Source organism: Ursus arctos, unplaced genomic scaffold (genome assembly GCF_023065955.2).
Source record: "Ursus arctos isolate Adak ecotype North America unplaced genomic scaffold, UrsArc2.0 scaffold_18, whole genome shotgun sequence".
NCBI lineage: Eukaryota > Metazoa > Chordata > Mammalia > Carnivora > Ursidae > Ursus > Ursus arctos.
In genome coordinates, this window is record NW_026622852.1 from 50,079,429 (window position 1) to 50,100,475 (window position 21,047).

Here is a 21,047-nt window from a genome sequence, read left to right on the forward strand (position 1 = left end):
ACCTCAATATCATTGCCTCTAAGGCTGGGGAGATCACAAAGGAAGCAATAAAGACAGCTGCCCTTAGTACCCACCGTTCACTGAGTGGGTGAGTGTTCTCCCTGAACAAGGCACTACTGGTTCTCTACTATCTCCCCTACATGGTTAGCACCAATCCTCACAATAATCTTGTGAGTTTACCCCCCCCACACACACACACATCCATTTCACAAAGAGGAAAGGTTACATAACTTGCAACTGGTGGAGCGGAGATTAGCATCCAGGCTGAATAATTCCAAACACATGTGACATAGTTATGCTTTAGGATGGCACCTTTGGCCACAAGTCAGAAGACATAGTAGGTTCATTGTTCACTTCTGAAATTAATCTTTTCTTCTCCTTCTTCCTCCTCTTCTTCTTTTACAATTTTCTGCTCTAAAATGCCATTCATTCCTTCTGCCATTTTAGCTTTTGTAAATTCCTTAGACGTCTCCCCACCCCTCAATCACTACAGTAGCTGGTCCTAGGTCCCAGCCAAGCAGGGAGCAAAGAAAACAAGAACTACCTCTTTCAGAGTTATATTCTGTATAAAGGTAATTTCTCTCTTTTGCCTATGCCTTGAGATTGTTGAAAGCAAAGAATGAACTTTTTTGAATTAAAGCAAAAAAACTGAAAATCCAAACCGCCATTTTGAATTCAAAGTCTTTTGCACCCAGACACCAACACTGAGTTATAAACACCCCTAGGAGCAAAGCTCTGCTAGACAGGCAGGGCCTCTGTGGTGTTTATTCACCTTGTTTCCTATGAACTCTCTCCAAAGAACAGTTGTTATCAAGATCTTCCCCGGAATGAGCAGCCAGTTCAAAAGCTCTGAGCAGGAGACTATAAATAAAACAAAGATATTTGGTGGAGGGCAAAGCTGGCTCCTTTTCAAAGGAGGTTGTAGCCATCCTGGCCACAAAAATGTCTGGGTGCCTGCTGGGTGGTGTGTGTGTGTGTGTGTGTGTGTGTGTGTGTGTGTGTTGGAGTGGGAGACTGGAGGTGGGCTTAGGGGGTTATGTATCTGTCCAGGTGGCCTCTGAGACTGCAGGGTGGTCTGGGGAGAGAGTGTTGAACTGGGAGTTAGGATTCTGGCTTCTAACGCTAGCTGCACCACTGTCTAGCAGAGCAATTTAAAGCAAATGACTAGAAAATTGCCTGCTTCCGTTTCCTCCTCAGTAAAATGGCTAGAGAGATGAGGAGGAGCTCACATCGTAAGAGAGAGTATAGTGTAGGAGCTAAGAGCCCCGGATCTGGAGCCATACTTCGTGGGTTCAAATCTCAACTCTACCTCTTACTAAATGTGTGCCCTTGGGTAAGTTATTCACCCTCTCTGTGCCTCATTTTCTCTGTCTGTAAAATGGAAATTATGGTCGTAGATCTTACCAAGTTGACATGAGAATTAAATGAGTACGTGATACTTATACAGTATTTAAACAGTGACCAGTTTATAAAAAGCATACAAAAATTATCAGCAACTATTATATGCACAACTCAGCACAGTTTTGCTTTTATTATTAATAGGAATAATCTTCATAGTAAATAGTCCTGTACTTGGATTCAGGAGACCTGAGTTTCCAACCCAGAATGTAATTGTTTACATTCCAAGTCAGAATTTAGTTCAGCTGTAAATGATAGAAGACTGAAATAACAGTAACCGGGAAAAAAAAGAGTTTCTCTTTCACATAAGGTCTGGGGATGAACATTCCAGAGCTGGTATGGCAGTTCTATAAAGCATTCTCTGAGATTGAAGGCATAGAAACAAGACAGGGCAGCTGATTTGGCCTTGTGGTGGTGTTTATTCTGCATTCGCCTGTATACCTGTCTTCTGTTTCTGTCAGACTCTTTGAGGTTGGTGGCCCAGAATTCTATCTTATTGTGCCCCTGTTCTCCCAATGAGCTTCCACCCTGTGATCCAGAAGAGCTGCTTGAACTCAAGCCATCTAATCTGCAACCCAGCCAGCAGAAGGAAAGAAGGTCATGCCCAATTCTAACCCCTAATCTTTAAGTACACTTCCCTGGAGTTCCTCACACCACTTCCATTTACATTCTATTGGCCTTGGCCGAAACTTAGTTAGACAACCACATCTCATTAGCAAATATAGCCCTTTTTTCAGAAAATCATGTGCACAGCTGAAGGGGTTCATTTCCAGGGAAGAAAGGGAGAAAAGATATTGCAAGACAACTGGCAGTCTCAGCCAAGCCATGCTTGGCTATATGACATTGGGCAAGTCACTGTATTTCTCTGGGCCTCAGTTTCCCTATACCCAAAGTAAGAGAATTAGGCCAGATGATCTCTCTTCAAATCCCTTTTCAGGGGCACCTCGGTGGCTCAGTAGGTTAAGCATCTGCCTTTGGCTCAGGTCATGATCCCAGGGTCCTAGGATCGAGCCTGCATTGGGCTCCCTACTCAGTGGGGAATCTGCTTCTGCCTCTCCCCTCCCTCTTGCTCTCTCTCTCTCTCAAATAAATAAATACAATCTTTTTTTAAAAAGCCCTTTTCAGTTCTAAAATCCTATAATTCAGTTTTACAAACCTAGGTGAATCTGATGTTATTCAAATAAAAGGAGGCTTCCCTGCCAAGTACATGCATAATCAATTGTTGGAATTGAAACCTTCCGGTGATGAGAAGGGGTTTAGGAACTTTGCCTTCAGGCCTGTTGTCAAAATAGGCTAAGCATACTTAGCAGATAAATAGTCCAACAATGCGTGTGATACCACCCGCGCAGACACTTTGATGCTCCTGTTTCCAAGCTTGTCCTCACTCTCTGTTCCTGTTTGGGTTTTTCTGTTAGGATTTTGAGAGCTGTATCTATTGAGGGAAGGATAGCAACCCCAAAGATCTCTAATACCTTATTAACGATACAGAATGGAACAGCAGGACCAAAGGGCCAGTGGTACGTTGTTTTCAGTCCACTTAGTCGTGATTATACATATATTTTTAAAATTGGGATAAAATTCACATGCCATAAAATTCACCATTATAACATGTACAAGTCAATGCTTGTTAGTATAGTCACAAAGTTGGACAACTATCACCACTGCCTAACTTTGTCACATTTCATCATCCCAAAAAGAAACCCTGCATCCACTAGTGCTCACTCACCTTTCCTGCCCACCCCCTGGCTCCTGGCAACCATGAATCTTTCTGTCCCTATGCAATTGTCTATTCTAGATATTTCATATAAAAGGAATCACATAATAATGTGGCCATTCTGCCTGGTTTCTTTCACTTACCATAATGTTTTCAAAGTTTATCCATGCCGTACCGCCTGTCAGTACATCATTCTTTTTGATTGCCATATAATATTCGATTGTATGGTTGGACCATGTTTTGTTGTTGATGGACATTTTGGTTGTTTCCACTTTTTGGCAATGATGAATATTCACGTACAAGTTTGTGTGCGGACGTACGTTTATAATTCTCTTGGGTGTTGTGGTTATATTCTTTGGAAAGAATCCACAGCTCAGTAATAGGGGTGCTGCTCCCCTCACCCCAAAAAAGGAGGACTTATGTAATGAGATAAGTTTGGGATATGCAAAATCATATCAAGTTAAATAAGTGTGTTTTTTTTTTCCTGAACATCTCATGGACATTCATGTAGCAAAGTGCACTGTGAATCTCCTTAGAGGGGAACACAGGCCTTCCTAGTAGTAAAAGAATACACACTGGAATAAAGCAGATCCAAGGTGCTCCTTGAGTGAATTTGGAGAAAGTTACTTAAACTCTCTGAGCCTCAGTTTTCTCACTTTTAATAAGGGGATGATAATACCCACCTCAAGAAGATGAAATGAAATAAAGAATGTAGGATTCCTGCTATATACACTTGGTATTCAATAAATGGAAACATTATTGTGCTAAACTGTAAGATTGATAAAGACAGAAACTACATCAGACTTGTCCATCCCTAGACCTCAACATCTAGTACAGAGCCTGGCATGCATGCAGTGACCAATAAACATTTATTGAATACATAAATAAATGACCTCAAAACCCTCATTTTGAGGCTCCTCTCTTGGAAATAATAAGCCACAGAACATGGGGTGCCTGGCTGGCTCAGTCGGTGGAGCCTGCAACTCGATCTCAGAGTTGTGAGTTTGAGCCCCACGTTGGGTGTAGAGATTACTTAAAAATAAAAATATTTAAAAAGAACAAATAAAATCTTTAAGAAAAGAAATAAGCCACAGAACGAGGTTTGGGAAATGCTTTCTTCCTTAAATTTGAACTTAGTGTTTTAAATTCATACATGTCTTTACCTTCTAGTTTTTATATTTTCTTTTTCAAATTGTGATAAAACACACATAACGTAAAATTTACCCCTTTTGCCATGTTTAAATACACATTCAATGGCATGAAATATATTCAGAATATTTTTCTACCATCACCACCCTCCATCTCCAGAACTTTTTTCAAAATCTCCCCAAACTGAGGGGCGCCTGGGTGGCTCAGTCGTTGGGCGTCTGCCTTCGGCTCGGGGCGTGATCCCGGGGTCCTGGGATCGAGCCCCACATCAGGCTCCTCCGATGGGAGCCTGCTTCTTCCTCTCCCACTCCCCCTGCCTGTGCCCCGTCTCGCTGGCTGGCTGTCTCTCTCTCTGTCAAATAAATAAATAAAATTTGGGAAAAAAAAAAAATCTCCCCAAACTGAAACTCTGTACCCATTAAGCAGTAACTCCCCATGCCTCCCTCTGCCAGTCCTTGGCAACCACCAGAGACTTTCTGTCTCTATGAATCTGACTACTTAAGGAACCTCGTGTAAGTGGAATCATACAGTATTTACCCTTTTTTACTGGTTTACTTTGTCTGGCATAATGCCCTCAAGGTCCGTCCATGTTTTATTTATTTTTCTTTTGTTTAAGTAGGTTCCATGCCTAACGTAGGGCTTGAACTGAGGACCCTGAGTTCAAGAATCCACGCTCTACTGACTGAGCCAGCCAGATGTTGAAGTATGTGTCCGAACTTCCTTCCTTTCCACTGTATGTATGCACTACATTTTGTTTATGTGTTCATCTGTCCACGGTGCGTTGCTTCCACCTTTTTGGCTATTGTGAATAATGCTGCTATGAACATAGATATATAAATATCTCTTGAGTCCCCGCTTTCGGTTCTTTGGGGTATATACCCAGAAGTAGAATCGCCAGGTCATAGGGTAGTTCTATTTTTAATTTTCTGAGGAAACGCCATATTGTTTTCCACTGGGGCTGTGCTGTTTTACCTTCCACCAGCAAGGCAGGAGAGTTCCAATTTCTCCACATCCTCACCAACACCTGCTGTTTCTATTTCTCCATAGTAGCCATCCTAATGAGTGTGAGGTGGTATCTCATTATGTTTTTTTTTTTTTAAGATTTTGTTTATTTAGTTGACAGGGAGAGCATGAGCAGGGGGAGGAGCAAGGGGAGAGGGAGAAGCAAGCTCCCCGCTGAGCAGGGAGCCCCTCCAGGACTCAATCCCAGGACCCTGGGATCATGACCTGAGCTGAAGGCAGACGCTTTCCCAGGCGCCCTTCATTATGGTTTTAATTTGCATAATTTTCTTAAAGATAGCGATGCTGAACATTTTTTTATGCACTGGCCATGTGTGTGTCTTCTTTGGAGAAATGTTGATTCAAGTCTTTGCTTATCTTTTTAATCAGCTGTTTGTTGCGTTGCTATTGTTGAGTTACAGGAGTTATTTATATATTATGGATTTTAACCTCTTGTCAGATATATGACTTACAAATATATTCTCCCATTCTGTGAATTGCCTTTTCACTCTGTTGATAGCGTCTTTTGATGCAGAAAAGTTTTAAATTTGATGTAGTCCAATTTATCTATTTTTCCTTTTGTTGCATGTGGCTTTGGTGTCATATCCGAGAACTTATTTGCCAAAGCCAATGTCACAAAGTTTTCTCTTATGCTTTTTTCTATGAGTTTTATAGTTTCATTTCTTAACATCTAGGTCTTTGATCCATTTTGAGTTAATTTTTGTATATGATGTAAGGTAAAGTTCTTTACCTTTTTTTTTTTAGAAAATTTATCTTATTTTTTGAGAGAGAGAGACAGAGCAAGCACCCATATGAGCAGTGGGGGGACAGAGGGAGAGGGAGAAAGAAAATCTTAAGCATGGAGCCTGACAGAGGGCTCGATCTCACAATCCTAAGATCATGACCTGTGTCAAGATCAAGAGTCGGACGGTTAACCCCCTGAGCCACCCAGGTGTCCTACGGTCTTTATCTTCTTTTGAGGGCTAAAATTGCCTGAGCCCTTTCCATATTAGTAACCCCAGCCAGAATGCTCACCTGCTCTCTGATTATATTGTTTAATAATACAACTTTGTAAATACTTAATAGTTAGTATTTTCCCAACTGCTCAGTAATCAGGGAGAACCGTTGTCCTTGCTTGCTGATACACAGCTGCCGTAAGTGACTTCCCTGAGATCAAACAGCTAGAAAGGGGAGCCAGGACTCAGCCCAGTTGCCCTAGCTCCCACTTGTGGGTGTATCTGTTCCCTAAGATACGGTGTTTTATCTTGTCATGGTTTGCCTTCATTGATTCATTCATTAATTCATCAAATATTATTTTTCTTAGTGATATTAATAACTTGACATTGTTTAGAGTTTTAAAAAAGAACAAGAATAAATAGCACACATAATCCCTTTCTAGGCCTTTCCTAGCTCTACGTGGATTTGAAATGATGTACTTAAGTCTTTTCTTGTCAAAGCTAAGAACATAGGCTCTGGAGCTAGTCACTGTCATGTCACTAACCTCTCTCAGACTCAGTTTCCTCATCTGTAAAATGGGATAACAGTACCTTCCTCCTAGGGTCATTGTGAGAACTGAATGTGTTAATACATGTGAAGTACATAGATGAGCCTTGCATTTAGTAATGGCTCAGTGTGTGCTGTTATATAGTTGTCTTCTTAACAACAAATCACCAATAAAAGACAAATTCTAAGAACGGCCAATGAGAATTGATGACTTAAGGCTTTGGTTCCTGTAATTAGTTACGTGCATCAGCACCACCGTGTGATGCTTGTTTGTGATACAGAGTCCAGAGTTCTGGTCCAGGAAATTCTCATTCAGAAGCAAGATCAGATGCTCTGTGTTTTAACAAGTTCCACAAGTGATGCAGACCCACAACCAGGTAGGGAACTACTGATTTCAGCCTCACCCAAATGCCAATAAGAATTGAATTCCCATTAATACCGACAGAGCCTCAGCAGGCCACCTGCTCCTCTCCCAAGATTCACCAGCCTCCAGCTCTGGATCCTGCATTCCACCTGCTGGCTTCCTGAGACAGTCAGTGCGTTTGGCGGAGCTTTGTTAGTCCTTGGAGACCCAAGGGAAGTGTCATCAACAAACCATTCGCTCATGTACCAAATTCCTCCTACGTGCCAGGTCCTGTGCTGAGGACTGCTTCTTGCGCCCAGCTGAGACCCATCCCTCTCCTCCACCCCTGTGGTGTAGCATTCAGCAAACATTCCTAGTGAGCTTACTGTGCTCTTGGCCTCCATGCCTGTGCTAAGGATACAGCTATAAATGAGACAGTAGATTAGACACAGTACAGAGTCCAGCCTGGTGTGGTCCCCTCAGCCACCTGCCTATTCCTGAAGTCTCATGCTGGACACCCGCAAAAGCACCTCTGTGATCTTGAACTTGCTTCTAAGACCCTTGCCTTGCCCCTGGTCCTCTGATCTCTCGGCTCTCTAGCTCACTACCTTGCAATGTGTTCTTCTACACCCCTCCTCTCTACAACTTGAGGATCTGATACATATGTTGTCTTCCCGGCCCTGACCTTGGTGCTCCTCAAGTCAGCTTGGGTGTTAATCCTACTTGTCAGGACTTCTAGGACCCCTTGTCCTAGGGCTGCTCCAGTTTCCACCTGATTGACCCAGTCTTCTAGGCAAGACTCAGGCCTAAACTGCAAAGGCGCAGCCCTGTGCCTCTCTCCCATGTTGAAGATGGTAATTATGTACCTCCCCTTTCCAAAGTGAGCCGGAGAGTTTGCAGGACTCTGCCCCATTGTACTCTTGGACTCTCTTATCATTTTCCTTTATTTTACACTTTTTTCCCCTGTGCATTTACATATATTATTACTATATGTATTATATAGTATTTTTCCCTATTTATTTCAACTACCCTTTCTCCTAAGCTAATACCTCGCCTAACCATTTTAGTGTTTTGGTTGTGAGCAGAAAATCAGTTGAATTCTTTTTTTTTTTTTAAGATTTTATTTATTTATTCATTCGACAGAGATAGAGACAGCCAGCAAGAGAGGGAACACAAGCAGGGGGAGTGGGAGAGGAAGAAGCAGGCTCCCAGCAGAGGAGCCTGATGTGGGGCTCGATCCCATAACGCCGGGATCACGCCCTGAGCCGAAGGCAGATGCCTAACCGCTGTGCCACCCAGGCGCCCCAGAAAATCAGTTGAATTCTTAAGCTTCAACCCCAGCATACCTCCCATTCCCCAGATCAGGACACACAAAATGAGTGATAGTGATGACCTGCCTAGCGTCTGAGTGGAAATTAAGATCCCATTTTCTGGGTGCCTGGGTGGTTCAGTTGGTTGGGTGAACTGCCTTCTCCAGAGGCCTGGGATCTAGTCCTGTATCAGGCTCCCTGCTCAGTGGGGAGCTTGCTTCTCCCTCTCCCTCTACTGCTCCCCCTGCCTGTGCTCTCCTGCTCTCTCCCTGTCAAGTGAATAAATAAAATCTTTACCAAAAAAAAAACAGTTTTCTAACCTCTTGGCCTGAGCAGAGTTTTCGCTGGTCAGAGCGGCCATGACATTGAAGAGGAGATCCTTTGACCCAGTTCAATAACGGTGTTGATTTTAATTTGTAGATAGCTTTCTGAGGGCCTCAAAGAAGATTCTACCTCCTAAAAACAATGACCCTCCTGTGATCTCTGCTTCCAGGAGTGAAAGTCCAGTCTCTTTAGGAATGATAGAGGGAGGGGTGCCTGGGTGGCTCAGTCGGCGAAGCATCTACCTTCGGCTCAGGTCATGATCCCAGGGTCCTGGGATCAAGCCCCACATTGGGCTCCTGGCTCAGCAGGGAGCCTGCTTCTCCCTCTCCCTCTGCCTGCCACTTCCACTGCTTGTGTTCTCTCTGTCTGTGTCAAATAAAAAAAGAAAGAAAGAAAGAAAGAAAGAAAGAAAGAAAGAAAGAAAGAAAGAAAAGAAATGATAGAGGAGACATCATGTGGTGGTTAGGGCACACGTCGCCAGGGGTTACATCCTGGCCCTGTTAGCACAAATTACGTAACCTTCACTTAGTTTCCTCATCTGGAGAGTGAAAATACTGTTAGTACTTGCTTCATGATATGGTGATGAGGATAACCTTATTACATCCGTAAACATTCAGGACCCAGTGACAATAACCATTTGATAAATGAATAATTATCATAGGGACAGTTGGTGACCACTGACCACGTTATCCCCAATCTTTATAACACCCCAGAAAGGTTAGTACTATGAATACACATTTTCTAAGAGGGAGGGTGATTTGCCCACAGTCTCCCAGCCAAAAGCAATGAGATCTGATAGTGGAGCTAAATGGCCATCTGATTCCCAAACTGCCTCTTCTTCCAAGACAACTTCTACAACGCTCCATTTTCTCCTCCTCTCTCTCTCTCTCAGCTCCGCTAAAAATACCCAGAACGGCATCCTCATCAGCTAATATGCATACATTTTTTTTGCTTTTTTTAAAAAAAGATTTTATTTATTTATTCGACAGAGAGAGAGACAGCCAGCAAGAGAGGGAACACAAGCAGGGGGAGTGGGAGAGGAAGAAGCAGCCTCCCAGCAGTGGAGCCTGATGTGGGGCTCGATCCCATAACGCCGGGATCACGCCCTGAGCTGAAGGCAGACGCTTAATGACTGAGCCACCCAGGCACCCCTTTTTTTTGCTTTTTTGAACGTAATCAGTTCATTCAAAGAAAAGGCTCCCACCTACATGAAGGAAAGAGCTGAGCTGCTCCTTTCCTTCGGTGAAAACTCATCTGAATTCAGAAAAGGGAGCTGTTGTAACTGCTCTGCTTCCAGGCTTGTGTCCCTGTTGGATGGCAGCACAGCAGAGCAGAAAACAAACTCCCTTCATCCACATACTCCTGCCACATTTGAGCTAGGTGACTTTGGGCAAGTCCCTTCCCATTTCCCGAGAGCCAGTCTCCTGGGCTGTTACACTGAGCTCACAGAAGCGCTTGCCTTACAGAGTTCTGGTGAAGATTAAATGAGATAACCCATGCAGCCTGGCATGTAATATGTGGCCCCTCAAAAGCTGGGAGCTTCCATGACATAGGCTGTATGTATGGAGTAAATCACCAACATTGGCAGGAGAGGCAGGATAGCCTAGTGATTAAGTGCATCGGTTTTACAGCCAGGCGGGTGATGGATCAGACCCCAGCATGTACCACGCTCTGGTTCTCTGACAGTTTCTTTCTCTCCCCAAGCCTTGGTTGTCCTGGAGTAAAAAAGATATAATACATATAAAGAGCTCAATAATGAACAGTGGCTGCATTCACAGCAAGCCTCCCCAACCAGATCATCTCTCTAATAGCAGTGGAAGTAATTGATTTCTGCTTCTAGGGCAACGCACACACGGACACCACAGAGTGTTCATCCTGGGGCGGAGCACGTGTGCTCCGGGCAGCTAAAGCCAAACTGTCTGCCCCGACTTCTCCTGCTGGTAATGTGGCCGATGACAGCTTAATGGACTCTTTACCCTTGAATGCTAAGGAGAAAATAACTCATGGCATTATAACATATGAATGTAATATGGGTTTTTTTTTCTTGAGCAATGTAGAGAGAAATTCAGAAACATATGTGGACTTGAGTCTGTACCCTGAACCTCCCTCTTCCTGGCCCTGTCTACACGGGGGAAAGATTTAGCCATTGCTATCACCCAGATCATTCGTATTTGTAAAATACAGCCATATCTGTGTGTGTGTGTGTGTGTGTGTGTGTGTGTGTGTGTTTTCCTGAATGATCTGAAGCTAACAAAATAGAATATGCAGTCAGTTTATAAAGACAACACTGTGAATGCCCCTCAGTTATTGATTTTTCCAAGGGCAAGCCAGTTCCTCTTGGAATGGATGGGTAAATGTACACATTCCTACACACACACACACACACACACACATACTTTGTTGTCATGGGAAAGCTGGTCCAAGATCCACCTGCACAAATTTCAGAAAGCAATGCCATCCTGACTAGACAGATGGGGGCCCCTCACTGTGGGAAGTTAAAACTCTTTAGCTTCACAGTCTAAGGGAGGAGGGAGGAGCCACGGACACCTCCATTAGACTGAAGGGCTGGGCGGGCAGGGATGAGGGCAAGGAGAAGTATGTGAGAGAGTGGGGAGATCAGAGATTTGAAGAGTCAGGGTGACCTGGGTTCAAATCTGCCACCCTGACTTTGGGCAAGTCTCTTCCTCATGTTGGAGCCTCAGTTTCCCCAGTTGTGAAATGGGTTTCATAACAGCCATCTTCCATGGTGCTTGAGAACGAATAATGAAGCAGATAAAGGCCTGGCATGAGGCACGATGCCAAGCTCGGGGTAGAGCTGGGGACAAGGTGGCTCTTCTCCCTCGGAAGGAAATCCAGGCCAGGCAGGAGCCATGCAGAGCCCCAGCTACCATGCAGCGCAGGCAGCGTCCCTTCCAGCCGCCCAGAGCCTTACCGAAAAGGAAGCGTGTGGAAGCACGGCTCTCCATCTGGCTAATGTTCACTTGTGTTTCCTACTGGAGAGCATCGCTTTTTTCACCTCACCTGGTTTGTTTACCCAAACAAGCTGCTCATTAACAACACGAATTGCATTTTTTGCAATTCTGTTGACAGCACAAATGTCTGCAGTCAGCTTGGGAGTTTGGTGGGAACCGTCGCCGGATCCCACCCAGCCCAGCCAGCGCAGCTTCTGAGGAAAGAAATCGAGGCCATGCTGGGGTCTGGGGTGAGGGGGGCAGGGGGCCTGGCTGGGGTCTGGGGTGAAAGGGGGCAGGGGGCCTGGCTGGGGTCTGGGGTGAAGGGGGGCAGGGGGCCTGGCTGGGGCCCGCTGGCAAGTCCAGCCCAAGGTCTCCAGCCCCTGAGAGAGGACAGCTCTGGGCCTCCTGGGAGAAACCAGGCACTTTCCAGAAAACAAGGAGAGAGAGATTTTTCAAGTCAGGGGGAGGAGCCAGACATGAAAGAGTGGATAAAACCCCAGGCAAAGGTACAGATCTGGCAGGGGGGAGGCCGGGCCTCCAGCCGAGAGACCCTCAGGGGCTTCCCTTGTGGACTCAGCAAAGCCCACAGTTCGGCTGCCTTTGGACCTCCAGCAACAAGAAGCGGATGAGAAAAATAAAAAATAATTATCCCTCTTCTTGGTTTGGCCCCAAAAGGCTGAGTTCAACCTGGTTTGCCAAAGCACTACTTTCTCGAGTCGAGCGCTCAAGCAGGAAGAAAGACGAGGTTTTTAATGTGTGTGTTCATTTATTTCAAATGATTGCCCTCAGAATGCTTTCTTTTCTGTTCATTTCCTCATTCAATCAGGTTCTATTGAGGCCTCACTGATTGCTATGCAATTGTTGCCAAGGGATATGGAAGTCAGAAAAGACACAGCTCCTGCCCTCTCGGACTTGGCAATTTAGTGGAGGGAGTGATATTAAATTACATGACAAATAATTGCAAATTACAATGAGTTGGAAGAGGGAGAAGTCCAGGATGTTAAGGAAACAGGGGACCTGACCTCTGGCAGAGACCATCAATGGCATCTTCCTGAAAAAGTGAGCTTTAAGCTGACATTCCAGTTAATAGGAGAAGTTATCTAGCCAAGGACTGGCAAGGGGCAATGGACCTATGTGTTCGGTTTCAGATTTCATCAAGACCCCAAAGAAAGTCTTTGGGTTCCTCTCCTGTCTAAGGGAAAGCTTACACAGAACCTGGGAAGTAGATGGTACCCGCCTTACTATTTGAGGTAAACTCTAGGAGGCAAGGATCCAGTCAACACCATGGTCTCTGGCGTATAGTACACATACATACATATTTGTTAACTGAAAAAGAAAATAGCAGGGGCTAGGGTGGGGTTTGGGGATTCTATGCAGCGAACAGCATATACAAAGGCTCAATATGTGCCCACCCCTCGTCTCTGCTGTGAATGTTAATAATAAGCCAATAAATAATACTATTTAACATGTACCTTCATATATATATATATATATATTCATATATATATTCATATATATATTCATATATATATATATATATATATATAAAATCAGAGTTCAACCTCACAACATCTCAGTGAGGTTAAGGTACCATTGTCACAGCTAGGGAAACCCTAAATTCAGGGTTCTTCCATTCTTCCATGATGATAAGTCACAAGTCACTCATGCCCACTCCCCACCTTGGCTGACCAGGTTCTTAACACAGCTCTTATCTCAAGAACGGGCAAGGCCAGTCATCCGACCAGACCCCTGTGCCCAGAGGTAGAACAGAAAACACTGGGTCTTTCCCCTCCTTGCTAAGGGATCAAGCATTCCTCATTGTGACCTTGACTTTCCCTACCCTCCTAACAAATGACTGATTCATTTTATATGGTCTCCTGCTCCAACCTAAAGTCAAGAGGAAGAAGATAATAAACAGCAGAGATGTATGGAGAGCTTATCCTGCAGCATGCACTGTTCTAAGTGTGTTACTTGTATTAACTGTTTTAATCCTCCTTATGGATGATAGCCCCCATCATACCTCCCCCACCCCACATTCCTGCTCAACTGTTTCTGGTGGGGGGTCAACAATTATCAACACCTGTGCACCAGCCGATGCACGTGTGTTGTCTCCTTTAATCCCCACATGAACCACCAAGTGGGCAGTGGATCTTTTCCGCATGTGCAGAGGGAAAGAAAAATGACTCATCCCAGGCTCCCGGGTTAGAGAAGATCTTGAACGCAGGTCTGCTGAATTCCAAACCACAGGTGCTCGCCCCAACTCCCAAGTCAGGCAGGATTCTAGTGCAAAGAGCACAGAATCCATAAAAAACATCTCAGTCCCTTCTTTCTAGCCCCCCCCCCCCCCACTTTTGCCCATTCTACTGTCTCCTGCAATTCTCACCAGGTAATGTACCCACAGTGGTATCTTCACCCTTCACACAGTTGGGAAATGCTAAGAAAATGTGGGAGACGGGGCGCCTGGGTGGCTCAGTCGTTAAGCCCTTCGGCCCAGGGCGTGATCCCAGGGTCCTAGGATCGAGTCCCGCATCGGGCTCCCTGCTCTGCTGGGAGCCTGCTTCTTCCTCTCCCACTCCCTCTGTTTGTGTTCCATCTCTCACTGGCTGTCTCTCTCTCTGTCAAATAAATAAATAAAATCTTTAAAAAAAAAAAGAAAGAAAGAAAATGTGGGAGAAAGAGCATCCAGCCTCAACTTCAATCCCTTCACTTGAAAATGGAAATAAAAATCCCTAAATCCTAGGATCATTTAGCAGATTAAACGAGATCATGTCTCTTAAATACTGGGCACACAGAGGCGTTTGAGAAATCCTTCTTTGCTCCTTCTCCCAGCTTGTTCTTCCCAGTCATTCAGACAGTCCTGGTTTGTGCCAGTCCATCCAGTTCCTATGGGCACCCTTTCTCACCATCAGCCAAGGCAGGATGTCCCCTGAGGGAAGAAACATTGCCCTCTGTGCCCGTTTCCTCTGGGCATTGTAAGGTGCTGTGTATGCCTACAGCCCCATACAAATAATCACTAATAGTGGTAATAAACCGCTCAGCTTTCATTTACCGCCAAGCACAACGCATTCTGACATGTCTCCCTGGAAGGGCAAGCCCATGGCTGCACAGACATGGGAAGTCATTTTCCAAATGGGCATTTTCTTTGGAAGAACTAATTTAGCCTCATTTCCAGCAGGCTGCATTCCTGAGGTCTCTAAGTACAGAAATTCCAACTGGCTGGGTGTATCCTGGGCTCAAGTGAGGCCAGTGTTCAAGAGAAGAAGACCATCAATTCCAAGAAGTAGACAATGGCTCGAGTGCATCATACAGGTGGGAAAACTGTATGGAAAAACAAAGCAACAGTAACAATCAGCCTAGCCACTGTTTACCTAGCTGGAGAGGATGGTAGAGACAGTTCCAGAAAAGTCTTCTCCAACGGGAGGCAATCAGCCACCAGGTAGAGCAATCTCAATGAGCCTAAACATTCTTAAGACTGGCAATGAAAAGTTTTCAGCCTTTTCAGAAAGCAGTTTGGAGTATGTGTCAAAAGTTGTTTGAGGGGCGGGGCGCCTGGGTGGCGCAGTCGTTAAACGTCTGCCTTCGGCTCAGGGTGTGATCCCAGCATTCTGGGATCGAGCCCCACATCAGGCTCCTCCACTGGGAGCCTGCTTCTTCCTCTCCCATTCCTTCCCCCTGCTTGTGTTCCCTCTCTCGCTAGCTGTCTCTCTGTGTCAAATAAATAAATAAAATCTTAAAAAAAAAAAGATGTTTGAAAGTTAATGTTCTTTGATACAGTGATTTTCCCTCTCAGAATCTATATGACGTTCACGATCAAAGCTATAGACCAAATAAATGCACAGAACTGGTCACTGGAGCATTTCTTATTTTATGTCTCAATTTTTTATTGAGCACCTACTCTATGCCAATCAGTGCATGACACTGTCCTAAGGTCAATTAGACCTTGGGATACCCAGGGTCATTCAGTCCCCTTCCTTCCTCGGGAAGGTGATGTGGGAGATTAGAGGGAGCCTGGGAATTTTGCAAAAACCTGGATTTTTTTTATTCATTCTTTCTTTCTTCCAATCACTTGTTTATTTATTCATTCCACACATATTTATGAAAAACCCCTGTATGTAGACATAGAATCCCCATTCGACCGAGCAATTCTACCCCCAGTACGTAACTAAACTAATTGAAAACAGGTATTTGATCAAATAGCTGTGCGTGTTCTTACAGCATTATTCATAATAGCCAAAAGGTGGAAGCAACAAAAATATCCGTCATAGGGCAAATGGATAGATGTATTGTGGTGTATCCGTACAATGGAGTATTTCTCTGCCATATACAGGTGTGAAGAATCGACACCTGCTACAACATGAAGAACCTTGAAAACATTATACTAAGTGAGAGAAACCAGTCATCAAAGGCCACATCTCTTATGAAATGTCCAGAATAGGCAAATCCATGGAGACAGAAAATAGACTGGTGGTTGCCAGGGGCTGAAGGGAGGAGGGAATGGGGAGCAACTACTTAGTGGGTATGGGGTTCCCTTTCGGGGTGATAAAAAAAATGTCTTGGAACTGGATAAAGGTGAAGGTTGCATAACACTGCGAATGCACTGAATGCCACTGGATGGTACATTTTAAAATGGTTAATTTTATGTTATGTGAATTTCACCTCAAAAAATAAAATCCTTATGTGATTTTTAGTGGTTTAGGCATTTAGGCGCTTGTTCTAAGAATGAGCCAAATCTCGGCCTCCCTGGAGCCTGGGGCAGGCTGTCAGCAAACAAGTAAACAAAACAAAACAAAAACAAGAGGGTGGCGATGTGTGATAACACTAGAGCAGGGTAAGGAGACAGAAAAACCCGGGTGGGAAGGGGGTACTTTAGGTCACATGCTCAGGCTTTCTGAAGAGGTGACATTTAACAAAGATTTAAATGAAGGAGTGGAGGATGTGGATATCTGGGGTGAAGAAGTTTCCAGGCAGGGGGAAGGGCAGGGACAAATGTGCCAGAACTAGGATGAGCTTGTAAAGTCCTAGCCGAGCAAGGAGACTACTGCGGTGGAAACAGAAGGAGCAGGCCTGCCTGGGCTGTCTTCTCTAGACCAAATCCTCATTTCTTTCTTTTTTTTTTCCTACTTAAGATTTTATTTATTTATTTATTTATTTATTTATTTATTTATTTGGGCGGGGTGCCACACACATGTGTGCACATGGGAGCAGGGGAAGGGGCAGAGGGAGAATGAGAGAGAGAATCTCCAGCAGACACCATACTGAGAGCAGAGCCCCACGGAGGACTGGATCCTACGACCCTGAGGTAATGACCTGAGCTGAAATCAAGAGTCGGATGCTTAACCGACTGAGACACCCAGATGTCCCTGAATCCTCATTTCTAAAAATGGGACCAGAATTTCTACCTTGAAGATCAGCCACAAGGACGGGAAAAGGCCCTAGGCTTCGCTGGCCTTGAGGACAACGTATTAGTACACTCAAGTTTTGTCTTTCACAGTTGCAACGAAGTTCTGGGATTCCCAGCATGGCTACATGTGTCCACATTACAGACCTGGAGGTTGCTCACCATATCACCTAGACGGACTAAGACCCAGCAGGGACCCACACCTGCACAGCGGGGCACTTCAGGTGCCTCTGGGCCTACGCTTAAGCTACCATCTTGGGACCAGGGGGCTGGAAAGCTGGAAGCCCCCCTTATCACCCTTGTGAGGCAAGGAGCACATTCCCCCTGTGTGCTCAGTGGGTGAGGGTGGGTCCCCAGACAAAGGCTGTTTGAGCCCTGAGTGTCACAGAAGCCAATGAGGTATTTAAGTTCTTTCACTTCAGGAACAAAGCCCTTTGCTCAGTGGGGCACACAATGGGATGAGTTTCATTAGTGCCCGGGTTCACCTTCCTTGTAAAGTCTCACTCATTATGCCAAACAACTGGATGTTAAATTCTCTCGGGCTCTCACCCTTCAGGGTAGCTTTTGCAGGATCTCCAGCACCCAGCCCTGTATGTCCAAATCTCTGGGGTGTGTGGGGTTCAGTGCATGCTGGGTGTTTTCCATCTACTCCCCAGATCCACTCTCCGCTCTGCCACTCTCTTCTATGCCCAGGAGGCTGAGCATATAGATGATGTCCATCGGGCTCCCTTACCCTCGGGCTTCTGGTCAGGTCCAGGAATGTAGAAGACCAGCTGAAGACTGGAGGGCAGGAAGGGAGGGGGGTGGGGCATGACTCCCTTCTGCACTGTGGTTTGGCAGACGCTGCCTCTTGTCTCCATGGCCACGGGTCCTATTGGTGACATCTGTCCTCAGCTATGACTCTCATCAAATTCCAGTAATGTCCCTTCTCCTCACCTCTTCACACAAAGGTTAGTAATGACTCCCTGGTGTGGGTAATCCTGATGTGCGTCACCATCACTTAACCCTGCCCACCCTTGGAAATAGTCCCTTCACACTGAACTCTTTCAAAGCATTCCCTCTGGAACGTGTCCCCTCTCTCCATCCCTGCCCCTGAGTGATACAGAGTCTTTACCCTGGAGCCCCTCAGCTCCCATGCAATCAGGGAATGTAAGTAAACAACAGCACCAACTCCAGGCCCATTCTTGGTCCAGACAAGTGGCCGTGTTGCTTATAGAAATGAAGAGTGAGCTCTTTCAGGTCCAAGTTAGAGATGAAGAAAGGCTAAGGATAGATACTTGGAAAGACATCTGAGGATGAACTCCTTCCAAAGCAAGCAGAGCTCTGGAACAGCAGTAGGCTTTGTTATGACTGGTGGAAGTGGGGTGGACTTTATCTAACAGGCACCTCTGCGGCCTTCTCAGTGCCATAGTTTCAATACACAGAAGTGAGGGAAGGAGAGGGAGGACTGAAACCCCAAATCTGGTTGCTGGAAAAGATGGCAGGATGCAAGCTTGCTGGAAAGGCCCAAGTTAATAGCTTGATGGCTCTCAGCTTTTCACAGGGAAAAAGAAGCAAAGGTGAGATGTTTATTTTCAAAGCAAGCAACATATTTCTTATGTTCTTACATTTCTTATGACAGTATCTCCACTTAATGGCCCCATCATGTCTGATAACTTAGGAGACAAAATGCGTTTCTTTGATCTGAGCTAGTCAAGAAGAGTGACAGCTGGCATTCTGCACAAAAATTTAGTGCCTTGTCTAATTGTGTTGACTTCTCATTATTGGAAAGTCTCACAACCAGTAGAGGATCTTTTTTTTTTAAAACTTTATCAAACTGTTAATCATTTTCTGGCTCCCATCACTTCCTCCTGACACACACCTCCACTTGGAACTGATACCCTTTCGAGAGTGGAGTCAACGTTGAGCATGACTCGGCTCCGGGCCTTGACTTGCATGAGGGGCTCTCGGGAACTTTGCTAATCAAGAGCTCCTCATCCCACGTGTATCTTCTTTTCCAATCTGGGGTGGCTATGCCCTTTTGAATGCAATGAGAGCCTTCATCCCGGCTGACTTTTAAAGGATGTGTGTGGTTTTTTACCCAGCCATCAGAGGCCGTAGAGCACTAGTATATCAGACTCATTCATATATAAAGACTGGAAAATAGAAACACATCAGCATTGGTCTCTGCTGGGAAGGACCTACTCTCCAGTGGAGGGATAGGCACTCAAGCAATTGCACTACTGTGTGATAACTGCGTCAGAATCCTGGCTCTGTTGTTTCCTCCCTAACCAGTCTTGGGGATGTCGCTTCCTCTTTCTGAGCCTCAGTTTCCCCAAAAGAAAACAGTTTCCTCAAAGGGCAGTGGCTTGCCAACCTTAGATTACATTGGAATCACTTGGAGGTAAAGCACAGGTTGCTAAGCCCTGGGAGTTTCTGATTCAGTAGATCTGGGCTGAGGCTTGAATTTGCTTTTTTTTTTTTTTTTAAGATTTATTTATTTGAGAGAGAGAGAGAGGGTGCAAGAGTGCGAGCATGGGGAGGGGTGGAGGGAGAGGGCAAGAATCCTGAGTAGACTCCCTGCTGAGTGCAGAGCCAGAAACGGGGCTCAATCCCAGGATCCTGAGATCATGACCTGAGCCAAAACCAAGAGTCTGCCGCTCAGCCCACGGAGGCACCCAAGGGCTCTGAATTTGCATTTCTAATGAGCTCACAGGGAGTTCTGATGCTCTTAGGAGACCACACTTGGAGAGCCACTTTCATGGCCTGATGGGGCCGATTCTGTGAGCTAAGGTGTGTGAAAGGCCCCGTGCAATGCTCAGCAAGTTCTCTGTAGAAACCAGAGAACTATACAGGCCTGTGCGAGCACAGGTGGGGTGTCTTTCCAGAGGTCATTTGGCAACAGAGGCCAGAAGACGAGCTAGGCAGCAAAGCTCATTTGGGGGCTAGCCTGCCCTTCCCTCTGCTGAGGATAGCCATTCAGCGTTTCCCTCTGGAAGCACTGGCTTTTTACTGCGACCCACTGGAAGAAATTTCTTTAACATTGCGACCCTGAGCACACGCATGCACATGTATTATAATAGAAACACGAAACAGGGCTTTTCCCTGTTCTGTGTGGTACACGATAACTTCTGTTTTATTTAGCATTAAAAAATACTGATTGCACAATATTAGATAATTTCAATAGATTCTGTAATAGATTACATGTCAGTCAGACTTAAGAGTTTAAATCAGAATCGGGGCTGCAGGAGAGAGAGGCTGGGAAGTTTTCTTCTAATACCTAACCCTGGGGGGGTGCTTACTACGGGGCAGGTACTAAAATTGAGCTAAATTACACATGAACAGATTAAAACACACGTATACATATATTCATGTTTATGTGTATGTGTGTGTTTTAACTATCCTCACATCAGCTCTCTGAAGTAGATCATATCAGCACCATCTTCAGCCCCACTGTACAGATAAGGTTAAGTGACCTGTCCAAGGTCAGACAATCAGTAGGTAGCAGACCTAAGACTCCAACCTAAGGAGCCCTGCCCCAGATTCTCAGCCACTCTGGCATACTGTGTCTCTGTGCTAATGGATTACAATCCGCAGACTAGAACTGTCCCTCCCTGGAGACCCTAGCCACGGCCCACCAACTGGGTCAACAAATATTTAAAGCCTACCTAAGTGCCAGCCAGGGCCCTGCGTGTCGGCAGAGATCTAAATAGTTTAGTTGATTTATTTCCTCTTTTCTTGAGTTCCTAGTAGGCGCCATGCTTTGTGCCTGGTGCTGGAGTACATGGAAATTCATTAATTCACTTGCTCACACACTCAAGAGGGAGTCACTGGTACCTGCTCTTTGCCCAGCTCTGTGCTAGAGCAGACACACCTGGGCTCAACATCAAGGGTTTAGGGGTCCAGGAAGAATTGGGGGCCCTCCCTTGGCTTCCCATGCACTGACTGGCTGATCCACCAGATCCCTTCTCTTTCC